We start from the raw sequence: 8,870 nt of genomic DNA on the forward strand, positions 1-8,870 counted from the left end.
ATTGTGACACCATAGATAGGAAATCTAACCACAGAGTGTAGAGAGAAAATCAGGACCAGACTTCTATCTGACATGGACTAAGTTTTAAAAACCATTTCAGCCTGTGATGCACAGCCACATATACACAAACTTATACTACTGTACACAATAGAACTTCACACATACACCATTATGTACATTGTAAACTCAGTTGTACTGTACTTTCCATAGGAACATGAGTAGACCATACTGCCCTTTAAGTCTGTTTTGCTATTTGTTTATATAATGGCTGATCTGTGTCTTAGCTTAGCTCCCTTGGTTCCATAACCCTTAGTACGCTTACCTAAGAAAACTCTTATCAATCTTAGTTTTGAAATTTTCAACTGATGTTATCTTAGGTGCTTCTGAATGAAGAGTTACAGATTTCCACTATCGCTTTGTGTGAAATGCTTCTGACATCACCCCTGAGCCTTTTAGCTCTAATATTAAGCCTACACCCTCTTGTTCTAGACTCCTGCATCAAAGGAGATAATTTCTCTCCATGTACCCTATCAAATACTTTTAATGAATTACAAAATCACAGAAATGTTGCAGTACAGAGGGAGGCCATTCAGCCCATTGTGCATGTGCTGGCTCCCTGAAGGAGCAATTCACCTTGTGCCATTCCTCTACCTATCTCCCTGTAGCTCTGTACATTTTTCCTTTCCAGATAATAATCTCTTGAATGCCTCGATTGAATCTACTTCCACCACTCTCATGCAGTGCATTCCAGATCCTAATCACTTGCTGTGTAAAAATGCTTTTCCTTGCTGCTGCTTCTTTTGCCCATTACCTTAGCTCTTTCAGCAACATATTCCTGGTAATGTAAATCGATTGATGTAAAAGCTGCATTTTTGCAGGGTGAGAAATTTCTAAGGGAAGTGTTTTTGAAATCATTTAAAGAAGCTGGCAATATAGAAGGGAAACTGTGGTTACAAGCCCTAAAGAAAAAAAAAGGAAGAAAACTTACTTTTAAAATGGAGATCGGGCCTCGGAGGTTGAGAACTACAGTTCCAGGGAACCATGGTGGTCTCTGTGCATGCGCCAGCCCTGGAATAGCTGCTTTGTCCTGGAAGGTGTCCAGCTTCTTCAGTGTTGTAGAAGCTGCACTCATCCAGGCAAGTGGGGAGTATTCCACCACATTCCTGATGTGCCTTGTAGATGATGGACAGAGTTTGGGGAGTCAGGAAGTGGGTTATTCATCACACAATTCCTAGCCTCTGACCTGCTCTTGTAGCCACAATATTTAGATGGCTAGTCCAGTTCAGTTTCTGGTCAATGGTAACCCCCAGGATGTTGATAGTGGGGGATTCAGCGATGGCAATGCCTTGAACATCAAGAGGCGATGGTTGGATTCTCTCTTGTTGGAGATAGTTATTGCCTGACACTTGTGTGACGCGAATGTTACTTGCCATTTGTCAGCCCAAGCCTGGGTATTGTCCAGGTCTTGCTGCATTTGGACATGGAATGCTTCAGTATCTGAGGAGTTGCGAATGGTGCTGAACATCGTGCAGTCATCAGCGAACATCCCCACTTCTGACCTTATGATGGAAAGAAGGTTAAAGATACTGCCTGAGGTGTGGTCAGAATAGAGGCAGGGCACACTTGCAGAATGGCTGGAGAGAGGACACCATGAGTCTTCTTTTTGCTGTTACCCACTCTGGGGCGGGATTTTTCCCTCAGTGCACTAAGTGCAGGGACAGGCGTGAAAAACGGCGTTTTACCCACCTGCCACAACGGTGGGTTTTTGCACCATATCGTCCGCTTCCCACCGCATTAATTATGCACCCACAGGAAACACACCTGATTTCATCCGCCCCACTGTGAGCTCACTGCTTCCTCACTCCGGGTGCCATATTTAAGCGGCACTAATGTACAGCTTTTTTAATGTCTGCAGCCCGGGACTGCTCCATGGCTCCAAAAGGGAAGAAGCATACTGTTCCAAAATTCAGTGATGCCTCATTGGAACGCCTGCTCGACACAGCTGAGTCCTGCCATGATGCCCTGTACCCCCGTGATGGCTGGAGGAAGTCCACCTACCTCACCACTCCAGCTTGGCAGGCGGTGGCAGCAGTGGTCAGTGCCAATGCAATACAGGTCAGCCACTCAGTGCAGAAAGAGGGTGAATGATCTTATCCATGCTGCCATGTAAGTCAACCTTCTCATCACTCTCAACTCACACACTCACATGTCCATCAGACATTCGCTGGCATCTCATACGCTGCCAGCTCAAGGGACATCACCACTCGCTCTCTCACACACACCTTCCCATCTCTATCTGGGCTCATCCTTTGGAGCTTATGTCCTCATTCCCTCCATGGTTGCACTCACCACCCACACATGCCAGGCATCCTTATCATCTGCCCTGGCATGCATGCTGCTCACACTCTGCATGTCTTTATGCAGGACAAGCTCGCACACAATTGCAGGGAGAGGTTCCAGGCAGGGGGTGGAATGCCGGAACTCAAGGTCCACACTGCCTTCAAGAACAGAGCTATCGAGCTGGCCAGAGAGGATGTGCGTGCCTGTGGCAATGTTGAGGTTGGCAGACACAGCCACGTGAGGATCTTGCACCAGCTCATCCCTCTGACAACCACAATGTGAGTGCATTGTCCTGTTTTAGAGTTGCTTGCCATGCACTAATCATCTCTGCTTTCTTTCATGGGCACCTCTACGAAGCGCCTGAGGCCCCCAACCAGCCAGACCCTTAGCTCAAGCCCCGACGACACCTCAGATGAGGAACCTTAGGACAGCACTGTTGAAGACCCGTCACAGTGCTCACCTACACCCTCCAGCAGCTTAGACACACACACCGCAGTGGGACCTAGTTCTAAATCAGGAAACAAGATTATTTGAGAGGGGCCTGAGGCTTCTCTTCTGTGAAGCTGCCAGTGCCACGATGGAGCCTGTGCTGGCCCCGCCTGGGAGGGAGTGGCCAGTTCCAGAACTGGCACCTCCCCAGTTGTCGCAGCCTCAACGGATGCAACGGTCACTGGCAGAGGGGCAGAGGAGCTGCTGCCCTCATCCGGAGCGCCCTGAGAGGAGCTCGCAGTGACGACAAGCAGCTGCTGCACCGACGTGAGGTCACATTGGACCTCCCTGCTCACCGCAGATGCATGGGCACCGAGCAGCGACACTTGGTACCGAGAACATCTCCCACATTGCGAATGACCACCTGGTGGCGATTACCGATGTGAGGGCTTGCAGGTCAGAGTGTAACCCAATCAGAAGGGTCTCAATCCGATCGAAGCCACTCTCCATGAGAGTCGTCAATCTCTCAATGGAGGAAGCCTGAAGCTCTGTCCTGAGGTTCATGCCATCACTGACACTCTGCCTGGACTCCTCCACCACAGAGACCAACTGAAGCACACTCTCATGCAACCCTGCCAGACACTCCTGCGACCCTGCCGCTTGTCCTTCAGCTGCTGCATTGGTGACATCTCCAGAGGCACATCGTCACTGCCGGACTCAGCATGTGCCTGGTCCCCTGCAGTCCTCCGGCTGCTGGCGCCATCAGCACTCTCTGTCCGTATCATCCCCTCCAGCGATTGTGAAGTGCCCTCTCCACTGTGCCCCGGGACACTAGCGGACGTCATATTCCCCACCGAAGTATTTGTCGCTGTGCTGGAGCCTGACTGGCTGAAATGATGTGCCACAAGTTGCAAGTCTTGGCCCTCAGATGTGGAGGGGGGGCCTCCGGACTTGTTGGTGGCAGCCATGCTGTTATGATGCTGAAATTAACAACAAGGACATTGCATCAGTTAGCGTTCAGTCAGTAACACCTTTCATCCCTTTCCCCCCCAGCCTCATAAGTCGCTCACCCTTCCTAAGGAAACGAACATTGGTGGGGTGGTAAATAGTCAAGAAGAGGCCCAGACATTATACGCCCATACAGACAGGCTGGTCAGATGGCCCAAGGAATGCCACATGGAATGTTATGTGGATAAGTGTGTGGTTAAGCATTTGGGCAAGACAAGCAAGGTACGGGAATACATGAGTAATGGTAGAACCGTGGAAAGTCACGACGATTACAGGGACCTTGCTGGGCAGACCCGTTAAGGTAGCAGAACAGGTACATAAGGCATTTAACAAGGTCGAAGCCAGATGTGCCTTCATTAGACGAGGAATAGAATGTAGGAAAAGGGAGGTCATGTTGCAAGTGCAGAAAACGTTGTCGAGGCCACATCTACACTTCTGCGTTCAGTTGTGACATGCGCTTCATGGGAGGGATGGCATTGGAGTGGGGAGAGTGCAGAGGTACCTGACCTGGATGCATGCTGGCCTGGAGAGTTGGAGTGATGAGGAAACATTGCAAACACTTGCGACATTTGCCGTGGAGCACAGGAGATTGACAGGTCACATTATTGACCTTCATACCGTTATGAGGGGCATAGAATGGGTGGACAGAAGGCAACATTTTCCCTTGGTGAAGGGATGACTAATGTGGTGGTATTTATTTAACTTGAGTGCCATGAGGTTGACAGGTGAGGTGCTGAGCACCTTTTGGACAGAGTAATGTGGGATGCACTGGCTGAAAGGGTGGTGGAGGTACAAACCCTCCTAAGATGCAAAATGTCTTTGGATGTGCAGCAGCGATGCCATGGCATGTTCGGCCATGGGGATAGTGGTCACAAATGGGATAAGGTGACTTTGGAAGGTGCTAGAGACGCACATCCTTAAGGGACCGAGGGACCTTTGTGTATGACCCACACGTCTGACTGTATCAGTCTGTGAATGAGCAGTGTTGCAGCATTAACGATTGCAGCAACCATCAGTGGTTTGGATGGTGGGGAGACAGAGTGGATGGGCCACTGCACCCCAGCCTCGCCAACACCTGCCGCCCTGGCCACCTGCCTCCTCCCCAGCTCCATGGCCTGCTCCTCGTAGGTGGTGAGGCGCTGCAGCACGGCGTGCCCACCACCAGTCCGCTGCCGCTCCATCAGATTGTGCTCTGTTTCTGCCTGCAGAACAGAGAAGAGGATTTACTGGGACTGATCGCTCATGTACTCTGCACGTGCACGCCGCACCCCAACCACAGTGGCCCATCTGAGGCCTCCAGCAGCTCCTGTCCACACTACTGGTGATCAGTCCCCAGAAGATAGTACGGCTGCTCCCAACCCCCTGCCCCAAAGGACACCTTGGACACATTTGGCGTCCATCACTTTGAATAACACATGGGCCTTAGCGCCCATGGCAAGGAGGCGCAACTAGGTGCGGCACTGAGGCCAGCAGATGGCTCTTGGCCACGACACCTTGAGGCTCCCCTTCCACCATCTCATCACCATCAATAAGCCATGTGTTGGAGTTCTGAGTATGTGTCTAGCTGCCTCCCCTGCAGGTTGCCCCCAGACTACTCAAATGCGACAAACACCAACATATGCTGCAGGGAGAACCCATCTTCTCCTCAACCACTAAGGCTGATGTAAGCATGGTCACTACCTGTTTGCCCACCCAACGTGCACCAAATGCCCAAAGCAGTAACAACACTCAGACGTGGGGAGTGGGGGCTCAAAGGCTAAGGTTACCTGCTGGGTAAAGAGGCCAAGACTGACATGGTACTCACCCTTCCAGAGCACAACAAATCATTGAAATGCTTGCGACACTGCGTCCCGGTGCGCCGCACATCATCATGGGCGCTTACAGCCACCGCCGCCTCCTGCCACGCCTGCCTGGTGACGTGGGGGGCCCTCCTCCTCCCATCCTCCGGAAACAAAATAGGAGGACAGCAAGGCAGGCTTCTGAGAACCGAGGGGCACTGTGGCCCCCTGCTGGCCTATCCTGCAACCTGCCACCCTCCTCCTCCTCCTCTGCCCTCAAACCAGCATGTCCTTCTCTATGGTGCACTGCCTCAAGGAGGCTGCCTGGCTGGTCTTTATACAGACTGCCAGTTCCCCATTGGAACCGGCAGTCTGAACACGCCTGCCTCCGATTCGATTTTCCCATTGTACACAGGAGTCACAAACCCGCTGGGCGGGCCTTAATTGGCCCACCCGCGCAAAATGGCGGCGCGGCCCGTTTCGGCGGCAGTGATCAGCTGCCCGCCCACCGCCGAGTCAGTCCGACCCGCCCACTCGTCAAGGGCAAAATTCAGCCATTAACTCTGTTTTTCTCTCTCCACAGATGCTGCCAGGTCTGCTGAGCATGTCCAACATTTTCTGTTTTTGCTTCAGAATTCCAGCATCTGCAGTATTTTCCATTTGGATGAACAGGCTGGGACTGCTGTTGCTTTGGAGGAACTATGATTATGATGTGCTTGAAATGATTATCGAGAATTTTTACAACATGACATATAGCACCTAAGCAGTAACACTGCGCCCACACAGTAAATAAAGCTAATGCACCATTCTCTGCCAGTCACTTACAAAACAGGGACTGGATCACTTTACATGTGGAATGATAAATTCATTCCAGGTGTGCTTTAAGATGTACTTATGAAACAAGATAGGAATACTGCGTAAGGCCAAACAGGATCCTAAGTGGTATAATTCAGGAGTTACACTCCAGCAGGATTGCATTCTGAGTGGTCCTAATATGATCTGGTAGACGGGGGCACAAAGTTACAAAGGGAATTGATAGATTAAGCGAGTGGTCAAAACTGGCAGATGGGAGTTTAATGTGGGGAATTATAAGGTCATCCATTTTGGATCTAGGAAAGACAGGTCAGAATATTTTCCAAATGGTGAGAAGCTAGGAACTGTGGATAAGCAGAGAGATTAAAGGTTCCATGTACAAATATCACTAAAAGCTAGTGCGCCGGTACAAAAAAAATCAAAAAGGCGAATGGAATGTTGGCCTTATCTCAAGGGGGCTGGAATACAAAGGATTATAAAGTTATATAAAGTTCTGGTTAGACCCCTATCTGGAGTACTGCACTCCATTCAAGGCACTGCACCTTAATGTTGGTCTTAGTGGGGGTGCAGTGCAGATTCACCAGAACAACATCAGGGTGGAGGGCGGAGGAATAGGCTTGTATTCCCACGGGTATAGGAGACTAAGGGGCAATTTAACTGAGATGTTCAGGATGATTAAAGAATTTGATAAGGCAGATAGAGAGAAACTATTTTCTCTCATGGGAGAGTCCAGAACAAAGGGACGGAACCTTAAAATCAGAACTAGGCTGTTAAGGATAATATAAGAAAGCACTTCTACACTCAGGTCCCAGATGCCTTGCTTCCCTCATTGTGCCTTATAAGCTTGCACTGTCAGCAACTTTGTAGGTAAAATGTTTTGAGTGTGCCCAGCTTTCAGCTGAAAAGAGTCATAGAATGATACAGCACACAAGAAGGCCATTCAGCCCAATGTGCCTCAATTCTATTTATTTATGACACTGTTCCCATTTCCAAAGAAACATTAGTTTCTCTCATTTGTGCAGCATGTCACTAACAGGACAAAAGGAATTCTTTTTGCCAGTGGAATCTCAGGGGTTAATTTGCTTATCAAAGTGGTGGCAACATGTTAAGGCTGTTGATTTAGACTCAACCGAGATTGAAGATGGGCTATGCCAGTGGAGTTTTATACCAGATGATCCAGCACCTTCAACAGAAGAGTGGAAAAAAATTCAGAGAATATTTTTAAAAATTGCTGAAAAAAGATGTATTCCAAATTGTATGGTGTGAATGTTTTTCTTGAAACACAGTATGTTATAGTTCCATCAATGGTTCAAAGATAAATAATCTCGCACTGCCTGGCATTTAGTACCCAGCTCAAACATTGATGTCATTCACACGTACTGTGATGTGCAGATCAACACAACACCTTTTAATGTTTCTGGTGACAGGTAAAAGTCCTGAATTATTTCTCAATTTTTAAAAATGTGGATTATAACATAAAACCCACAATCATTGATGAATAATGGAGGGATTGTGACTGTTCTAAACTCCACAACTGCACCCTGCCAATATCCTCAGTTAAACTGGAATGTTCCTGCAATGTTACTCACATCCAACAACAAGCAATCAGTTCAACTCAAAGCTTTTAATCTATACATTATTCATTTCTTTGAATTTAACAGTCTCATAGGTATCAGCCTAAATATTTAAATATAGCCAGGAAAATGGTTTGGATTAGTGAACCCTTTCATCAGCAATTAGCTTCTGCCTTAGAAAGCCAACTCAATTAAATCCTCCTATCTGCAGCTCTCCAAATTATGGTATTACCATCATCCTTGTGTTGTACAAATCAATTTAATCTACAATTCTCTGTGGAGCTGCTCTTGTTCCCCAATTATAATTTAATTAAGATCACATCTATGTATTTCCTTATGTAATCTAACTGTTGTACAATTAACAAGGGCTAGCTATATGGTTAAAGGAAACTGACAGCTTCAAATTAAATAAAATATGTAGATGTGACTGAAATATTGTCACAATCTGATCTGAACTTTAGTTCAAAAAATAACATTTTAATTAAAGTTTCAGAGATTTAAATGTTGTTCTCAGGAATTTAAACTCTATTTGCAGGTAACTGAGAAGCACCATTATTGATACCAGAAAACCTACATATCAGGACATTAAGATTTCTAACTGGTATCCTAGAATTTATGACACAGAAGGCCATTCGGCCTGCTATGCCTATGTCAACTATCTGATAAAGCTTATACAAAGTATAATACTGTGAACGCTGGAAATCTGAAATAAAAACAGAAAATGCTGGAAATACTCAGTAAGTTTGGCAGAATCTGTGGAGAAAGAAGCAGAGTCAATACGCGGTGTTTAATGAACGTGATGGGTTCTCGGTTGCCTGCTGAAGAGCCATCGAGAGCCCTGCATCACCTGTTTTCGGGAAAGCCCGCCAATTAGACACTTAACTGGGCAGTGGCAGCCTTCACCATGATCAAGGACCCCAGGGGTGGA

The sequence above is a fragment of the Cetorhinus maximus genome, chromosome 21 (assembly GCF_964194155.1).
Source record: "Cetorhinus maximus chromosome 21, sCetMax3.hap1.1, whole genome shotgun sequence".
Classification (NCBI taxonomy): Eukaryota; Metazoa; Chordata; class Chondrichthyes; order Lamniformes; family Cetorhinidae; genus Cetorhinus; species Cetorhinus maximus.